Source organism: Chiloscyllium punctatum, chromosome 11 (genome assembly GCF_047496795.1).
Source record: "Chiloscyllium punctatum isolate Juve2018m chromosome 11, sChiPun1.3, whole genome shotgun sequence".
Lineage (NCBI taxonomy): Eukaryota > Metazoa > Chordata > Chondrichthyes > Orectolobiformes > Hemiscylliidae > Chiloscyllium > Chiloscyllium punctatum.
In genome coordinates this window covers 53,931,736-53,940,869 of record NC_092749.1, presented here as the reverse complement: position 1 = coordinate 53,940,869, position 9,134 = coordinate 53,931,736, and the positions used below count along the sequence as shown (strand labels likewise).

General features: G+C 40.2%; 1 protein-coding gene across 3 annotated transcripts in view; it reads left to right on the top strand.

Annotated features, from left to right (window-relative positions):
- Nucleotides 1–1,189: 1,189 nt before the first annotated feature.
- Nucleotides 1,190–9,134, top strand: part of atf3 (activating transcription factor 3) — a 28,170-nt gene continuing 20,225 nt past the window's right edge. The window contains exon 1 of one of the 3 annotated variants that reach the window (XM_072580813.1): nucleotides 1,190–1,344. The gene's annotated coding sequence lies outside the window, so the exon portion shown is untranslated. The other 2 variants (XM_072580814.1, XM_072580815.1) reach the window with 2 other exon arrangements.

Sequence of the window (9,134 nt, the reverse complement as noted above, 5' to 3'; positions counted from 1 at the left end):
ACTACAGTAGAGTGGCGATCTCTCTGAGTCTGGTGAATTTATGTGGGACTCCGATCTATTCAATGAATAAACGCGCTATAAAGAGCAGTGATTGAGGGGATAACACTGTGGAAACAAATTCCACCATTCGTAGTCATAAAAAGCAAGTCAATTCAATGATCACATAATACATAACAGACCATCAGATGCCAGCAATATACAGTCAGTCATCAGTTTTAACATGCGTTTGCATGTTTTTAAGGTATGAATAAGCGGATAGGGAGGTTCGAATCAGTGTAAAGGTCAAAATCAGCGATACTCAGTGATCATGGTAATTACGGAGTTTCTGAAGTCTAATTTTCTCCAAGAAATACCTAGAAACAGTTCTGCGTTGATGCTCTTTTAAATTAATTTTATTTTGGAGTACTAATTATATACTGGATTCGTACTGAGTTTTATATTGGAGTACTGGTTATTTCAGGTTGGCAGTTTGAAAAATAATCGAAACAACTTTTTGAGATCCTTTGAGCAAAGCCTTTATTTGTGTAATCAACAATCTGTACTATCTGGGCGTTATACTGTAATATAAGGATTTGCTAAAGTAATGTTATAATGATTGTTACATTCTGCTGGGCTGACTTTGTTTTTGTTCCACAATTTCAGTTACAGGTCGTAACTTCTGGAGAATAAATATCCCGGTTAGATATCCGGGATTTTGCCAGAGCTTTCAATTCTAGGAAATGGGAAAAAAAAAGCTGCGTGCCTTGAATTCCTATTTCTGAAGTGGCTTGTCAGGTTTCGATTTGCCCCGCTTCATAAAACACAAGAAATGATACATTAGAAAATGTATCTGTGTCAAAGAAAAGCCGCACAGTCAGCACGAAGGAGTCTATAATTGTTCACAAAATGAGATACATATTTTCGAAAACAAGAGTGTCCTGGAAATCTCTTGTCTGTTTTAAATAAGCAGCCTAAAGCTCAGTGTTCAGCTCGTTTTCCCCATCAGATGCCTGCTATCTACGGTCATTTCGCTGCTCCGGGCCACATTTCTTCATTACTATGCCATCGCTGACTTTAATCAAACTGATGTGATCCTCTTATGGTGCGGGCAGCTCAGTTTCCTTGGATTGGGGTTGGTTGCATCACCAACGAGAAAGCTTCCCTTCTCTATAAATAGAATGACGTCAGGGGACTGGGCTTGTAAATACCAGAGGCTCGCACTCACTGTATATAAAGGCAGTGATGCAACCCCGAGCGGTGTTCCGCAAGTACTCGAAAAGCTGGAGAGACTCGACTTCTGGATATAGAGAGGCCGCCGCTTCTTCCGCAGCTGAGATTAGCCTCCGTCCCGGGGCAGGGCGTTAGGTAAGTGCCCCCCCCCCCAGTGCCAGCAATTCGACCCCCTACCCCCAGCACCAGAGCCTGGTGACAGGGAGCCGGGGAAGCCCGGGGCCAACCGGGGGTTGATCAATAGTGGTGGCCACACTTTGGTACTTTTTATTGTTTTGTTCCGCCTGAGTCGAAAAAAAATAGCCGAGAGTCCAACTGGGTCTGGGATCTGGACGGGTTCGTGCACCCCAGCGAGTGTTTTGTGTGTGGGATCCGTCCACAAACGGAAATCGTGAACTCACGGAGTGATTGCTCCATCTAGTCCTCGGTGGGTAAGGAGGCTCTTGTTTTAATCAGGTCTTTCTGCTTCGCGATAACTTGTTAGTTTTGAATGAGCCTTCACTCTTGACAGATCACTGTGCGCCAGATTCTTAAGCGGGCTTTTCCTTTTTCTCTCACTTACTTTCCCCCCCGGGGAAAGAAAATGTGGCAAGTTATCATTTTCATCAGTGCCTTCTGGCTGTAGAGTTGTTATTTTGGGGGGTTTGTGAACAGACCCCTCCCCATTATAAAGTAACCCAACAACCCCAGATCTGCTTAGTCAGAAGAGCAACGTCAGTGGTCAGATGACATTGGAGGAGGTTTCTTGTAAAAAGGGCTGAAGTTCCCCAATCGTTTACTGGCTACAGTTAGTTCCAAAGTTCATAAGTTGCACTGCCCGTATGTGCACACATGGTGGAGACGTTGAGGATAGCACATCTGACAAGTGGGGCGGGCTATACAATACTGTAGATTATTAAAGAGGTTATAGCTGGGTACTTGGGGGCTGGGGTGTATCTCAAGGTAATCGGGAATCGTCAGCATGGTTTTGTGAAAGGGAAATCACTTTTAGTCAATTTATTAAATTTCTTTGAAGGAGTAAGTTGGTCCTCTTGTAGTGCAGTGGTAGTGCCTCAATCCCTGCACCAACAGGCCTGATTCAACTCCCACCTGTTCCGGAGGTGTGTAATAACATCTCTCTAAACAGGTTGATTAGAAAAATAAGTTAAATTAAAAAGAAATGAAAGAGTAGCTTGTGTTGAACTAAAAGGGGAGCCTGGGCTGAAAATGTGTTGCTGGAAAAGCGCAGCAGGTCAGGCAGCATCCAAGGAGCAGGAGAATCGACATTTCTGGAGAGCTCTGATCTCCAGCATCTGCAGTCCTCACTTTCTCCTAAAAGGGGAGCCTGTTAATATACTGTACTGGATTTCCTGAAGGCATCTGACAAGGTCATATAGTCATCATAGAGCACCTGGCCCATATTCCCCCATACCCTTCCTATTCATATACCCATCCAGATGCCTCTTAAATGTTGCAATTGTACCGGCGTCCACCACTTCCTCTGGTTATAAAAGGTTATTGCATAAAGTATGGTGTGAATATATCAACAGGGAGTGAAGATTGACCAACTGACTGGAAAGATACAGAGAATATCCATAACTGGGTCTTTTTCCGCTCAGCAGGATGTTGATGAGTGAAATCCTACAGGAGTCTGTGTTGGGGTCTCAGTTTTTTACAACTTATATTAATGAGTTAGATGAAGAAAGCATGGTAACTAAATTTATAGGTAACACAAAATAGGCAGGAATCAATGTTGTGAAGAGGACATTACAGTCAGATACAGATAGGAGAAAGTGAGAACTGCAGATGCTGGAGATCAGAGTTGAGAGTGTGGTGCTGGAAAAGTACAGCAGGTCAGGCAGCATCTGAGGAGCAGGAGAGTCAATGTTTCGGGCATAAGCCCTTCATCAGATACAGATAGTTTAGTTTGAGTTAGTGGGTGAAATCGTGGCAGTTGGAATTTAACATGGGAAAATGTGAAGCTGTTCACATGGCTTAAACAAAGCAGAGACTGCCTGCAGAAATCCAAGGTGTAGAGAGATCTGTATCAGTGCTTCTCAAACTTGTCTTTCTGTAACCCTGTTTCAAAGCTTGAAACTGATCACAGACCCGAGGTGAGAATGGAGAGAAGGAGGATGAGAACCTGAGAGTGCCAGGGTCACCGGCACAGTTGACATGGAGATCATTATCCCAAAGTCTAAACTCTCAATCCGACTTGGGGTCTTGACCCCCACTTTGGATCACTTTAGTCAAGTTGATCGAGTATATGAGTCACAAAAGGATAGTATCAAGGTACAGCAAGCAATGAAGAAGGCTATGGGGCTATCATTTATTACACGAGGAATTGAACAGAAAACTAATTATACAAGGCATTAGTGAGACTATATCTTGAATAATGTTTATGTTTTGATCTCCTTATTTTTGGAAATTTATAAATACATTGGAAGAGGTTTAGAGGTTTACTGGAGTGATACCTGGAAGAGCAGGTTGTTTTATGAAGATAGGTCCGACAGACTGGGTTTGTTTCCACTGGAGTTTAGAAAAATGAAGGGTGACTTAATTGATGTATGCAAAATCCTGATTTGTCTTGATAAAAGTGAATGTGGGCCAGGATGTTTTCCTTTTGTGGTCGAGTCCAGAGCTAGGGACGAATGTTTAAAAATTAGTAATTGTCCTTTCAGAACAAAGATAGAGGGAATTTCTTTCTCTATGATTGCTCAACTTTGAAACTTTCTACCTTGGAAGATGGTAGAGATGGACATCCTAGAATAATTTTAAGGAGGTGAGGTGGACAGATAATTGTTAGGCCAGGTAATCAGATGTTGTTGTGGGTAGATGAATATGTGGAATTCTGAGTAAATCTAGAATTAAAAGCTGCCATGATAAAGAAAGATAGTAATATATCTGTGAATTTGTCTAGTACATGTAACTGAGACTGGTGACTGATTTTCTGGTGGATACTGAATTCTGATTTGATTATCTGTGAGGGCTTCCAAAACATAGTGGCAATGTTGCTTCTGAGTGATTCAATTTTGTTTTCCACACATTTAGTCATCCTAGTTATTGGAAACTCCCAGTGATGACACCATATGTGCTTTGGAGAATTTAACGGATAGTCCATAAATTTCCATGTCAAAGCATAGTGCAATTATAAGATAGGAAGAGAGACTGCCATTTATATAATATCTTTCACAACCCTGGCATGTCCCATTTTGGTTTTACAGATCAGTGTACTTTTGGAGTTGCAGTGTGAGATATTGTATTAAAGTGCAAACAACATCGCCCATAAGCAATAAAGTGATAATAATCAGAAATTTATTTTGATTAATTTGATTTGAGGGAATATGAATCAACAGGAGATCAGATGTAATTCCCGTGCAATTCTTCAAAAGTGTGACAGGATCTTTTACATCCACCCTAGAAGAGAGACATTGGTTTTGGTTTAGGATGTCATCTAAAAGACAGTAGCTCTGTCAGTCCAACATTCCCTCTATAATGCATTCAATTATCAGCTTGAATTTTGTGCTTAATCCTTGGGGTGGGACTTGAACCCATAACCTTTGACTTAAAGACCTTAATGCTACCAACTAAGCAATCGCTGACATGTATATTGTGAAAATATTCATTCAGTTAACACAATTAAATTATTTGAAAATGGGATTTTGTGGGAAAGGTTGTACTTGGGTGAATGGTGGAATGCCAAGTAATATATTTGCTGACGTGCCACAAGAATGTTCCAGTGTTTAAGATTCCACTTTCTGCCTCTTTTTATAATACTCCATATCCTCTGACAAAGACATGAATATTTCTAGCTGATGTTTGATTATTGTGTCACGTTATATTTTCATTTTTACATATCATCATTACAACACTAATAATTATACTATATAACTACATGCTTCATAAGGAAATACTTAATTTATTCAGTTCAGCTTTTACTTTCTATTCTGTAGAAAGTTAAACACTGAATGCAATAACTGTGTAGTTTTCTAATTTTCATTTTTCCACCTCACTCAATATACAGAACCTTGTGATATCATTTTTTGTATTGGGGTATTTTAGTTGTGGGGATATTAAAATATTTACCTTTCTATTAGTCTTTTCACAACTTCGGAAGATTCTCCTCCAGGTGCTCTAGTTTCCTCCCACAGTCCAAAGATGTGCAGATTAGATGGATTGGCCATGCGAATCTGCCCATAGTGTCCAGGGATGTGTCGGTGAGGTGAATTAGCTACGAGAAAGGCAGGGATAGGGTAAGGGGGTGCATTTGGGTGGGATGCTCTTTGGAGGGTCAGTGTGGACTTGATGGGCCGAATAGCCTGTTTCTACACTGCAGGGATTCTATCATTTCTATCAAAAATGCTTTAAAATCAATGATGTCATTTTGAAGTTAACTTTTGTAAGAAACATGACAGCCAATGTGCACACAGCAAGCTCCCATGAACAACAATGTGATGGTTCGATAATCTGTTTTAGTGATATTGATTTCATGATAATTTTTGGGAGAATGCCAGGAAGAAACTCAAGCTGATTTTCAAAATAATCTTGTGCCCACTAGAGGACAGAGAGGGCATCAGTTTAAAGTTTCATCTGAGAGATGGTACCTTTTAACAGTGCACTACTTCCTTAGTACTGTAATGGTACAAGGGCCTAAATTGTTGAGTACAAGAACTGCAGTGGTTAAACTTCTGTCCTTTACATCTGAGGCAAGAGTGCTACCATTGTCCCTGGTTGACACTATGGAGAATGTATGGCTATCATGATCAAATTTCTCACTGTATAGCATGTAAATTCATGGAATGCCCTGTGGCAATTCACTCTTGGTTCTGAAAAGTGAGTCTGCCTCAGATTATCCTGGAAGGATAAATTATCTCAAATGATTGAGTAACGGATGTAGCTAGCTGTTTCAAGCTGCTATAATGTACCAGCGACACAGATGGTGTTTGCCACCAACAAGATGATGCCATCAAGCCAAAAAGATGTTCTGCCTATCGCACAAATAAGCAATGAATTTTAGTTCTGGTGTGATTCCATCACAGTATATACATTGTACTGGCAAGTTGTATCAAACAGCATATCCCTCTGCTGTTCTTACCAAGCAAGGTACTGACCATAGCCAATCAACCCACGCTTGCAAAACTCATCATACTATATCTAACATTAGACATGTTTCTCTAATTGGACAACATTTGTTGGATAATCCTGAATGTGAGGGGAATTATTCTGACCAACAATTTAGGATTGTCAGGGTGAAAGTGAGGAGTGCAAATGCTGGAGATTAGAATCGAGAGTGTGGTGCTGGAAAAAGCACAGCAGGTCAGGCAGCCTCTGAGTAGCAGGAAAATCAATGTTTCGGGTGAAAGCCCTTCAGGAAATTTAGGATTTTCAGTCAGGTTCTCAGTGTGGTACACAAGCATGTACTGGAAGCTATGAATATAAATACACAAGTCCCTGTTCTTTGCAGACTTAGAGAACATGTACATGCACTGTACACATATAAAGTCAACAAAGTAGGTGACAACCGTGCACTGGTTTGTTTTTCAGGGCAAAGCCCTGAACAATCAGAATCCAGCTGCCTGTTTTAAAATTTGGCAAAGCCTCACTATTCACTGTATATTAACATTAATGGATGCATTCACCATGGCAATGCTTCTGCCAATCAGAGTCCACGTGACAACCAATCAGCACTCTTCTGTCACACAGTATAAATGTTTGTCTCCTCCCCTTCAATTTGTAATCTTGTAAAGTGTCCTGATGAGTGCAAGATAAAAAGCTTTGACCAATGACGGTTTTCATCTGGTTGAAGATAAACTTGTAAATCAATAATCCTGGAGTGACCAGTTTGACTGGACTATGAAATGTCAGAATAAAAAAGCTATGTTGCCATTGTTATTTCAGAATAATTGCATCACATATTTCAGAAGTATACTGTAAGCAAGGAATTACCATTTGTCAGTGGTGGGGAATATGGTAAACTAATGTCCAGGAGATCAAGAACTTAATATAATTAAATGTAATAAACAGTGCATTCCTAATTCAAGATCAACAGAAGAAAGGAGAAATCATAATTCATAATTATGATCAAATGCCATTATCAGTGAAGTAGTCATTCCAATTTGAATGTTTTTTGAAATGTCTTTTAAGATCTTGATTATTAGTTTACAAAAATAACACAAAGCTGGTGCTCACTGATTAGCACTGCTGCCTCACATTGCCAGGGACCCAGGTTTGATCCCCACTTCAGGTGACTGTCTGTGTGGAGTTTGCACATTCTGCTGTGTCTGCATGGGTTCCCTCCCATAATCCAAAAGACGTCCAAGCCAGGTGAATTGGCAATGCAAAATTGCCTATAGTGTTAGATGCATTAGTTGGGGGTAAATGTAGGATAGGGGAATGGGTCTGGGTGGTTTACTCATCAGAGGGTAGGTGTTGACTTGTTGGGCCAAATGACCTGTTTCTATACTGTAGGGAATCTAATCTAATGCATTATTGTGGGTTAACATTGGTATGTGACTCTCAGCAAAGTTGGACCAAGGGTTAATTTCTTCTAGTTAAATATGATCTTACAGGGGATGAGTATTAGTGCCTTTGCTATTGCCAATCTTTTAAATTGCTGATGTGTTCAGTACAGGAAATTCCATAAACTGTAGTCATTATCTTTTTATGAGTAATAGTGGGAGAGGAAAAGTACAATTTACTGAGTCATTGTCAGTTAGTAACCGAGTTTGAAGGTCAAAATGAACTTTGTGATTGTATTTTAAATTAATTCAATCCACGGCTTTGTGTTTCATATTAGGATTTGATGAAACCTGTTGTTTACATGACAAATCTGCCACACAAATTAAAGTTCCTATTTCATTTGTGGTTAGACTAAAACTGTCACAGCTAAATAAACTTTATTGTCAAAGATTTTCCTGACAGCTGATTGAATAGCATTTACAACTGGCCATTGTTCTAATCCTTCTGTGCTGTTGGTGTGCTTGTGTGTATGCAATAAATGAGAGAAGCAAATGTGATTATTGTAGTTACCTGGAATATCTGTGACAATGGAATAAGCATATGGTTATTAAAATAGAAATGGAATGCATAGATACTAGTAATTGAAAATAAAATTTTTAAAATGTGTGAAATTTGATTTGGGGTTGGATGGAGACAAATAAGCGAACATTTTTAATAGTACCCTTTATCAGACCACTTATGATTTTTTGCCTCATGATTTTGCAATTGAGAAAAAAACATCCTGTTTGCATTAGCTGGTACATTCTGGCAGAGATTTAAAATGGAATTGAATGTTGTAATATAGCACTGAATTTCACATAGGCTTCAGGACTGTGACTTACTAGCAGTGAGACCAGAGGCCCAATTATGGTGGATGTGGCCTTCTAATTGATGGTCAACAGTTTTGGCACCTCAACAATTCCACTGGAAGAAGTGGTCACTTCTGAGGCAGTTTGTTAAGGGGGTGTGGACATAATTGGCTGGGCAGCATTTATTGTCCAGCCCTAATAGCCCTTTGAAAAATGGTGGTTTGCAACAGTTCAGATACTATAAGAGCAAAATGGAGATACTGTCAGAGATGTAGTTACAGGTTTTTGGCTGTAGGAATTAGGGCCATTAGGCCTTGTGGAGCAGAGGGGAAACTCCTGCAGTAAAATAGGTTGGGTGGCAAGTGTGACCTTTCCTGCCTGTAATCCTGTCATTAGTGCATGGAAACACCAGCTTTGGTCCCATGATGTGCCACAGGGAGCTTGCCTCCATTGAGCTGGTACTCTCCTCAGACAGTAGCAGGCCTCTTCACCTGTTGGGCTACAGCATCACCCTAAATTGGAACCTTCCAATGTTAATTGGCTGTCTACCTATATAGAATGGACAGTTAAGCCACAACCCAACCTGTATCAAAGTAAGTTCTGTAGTGGCAGGAATGCATTGTGCAGTCCTCCCAATGC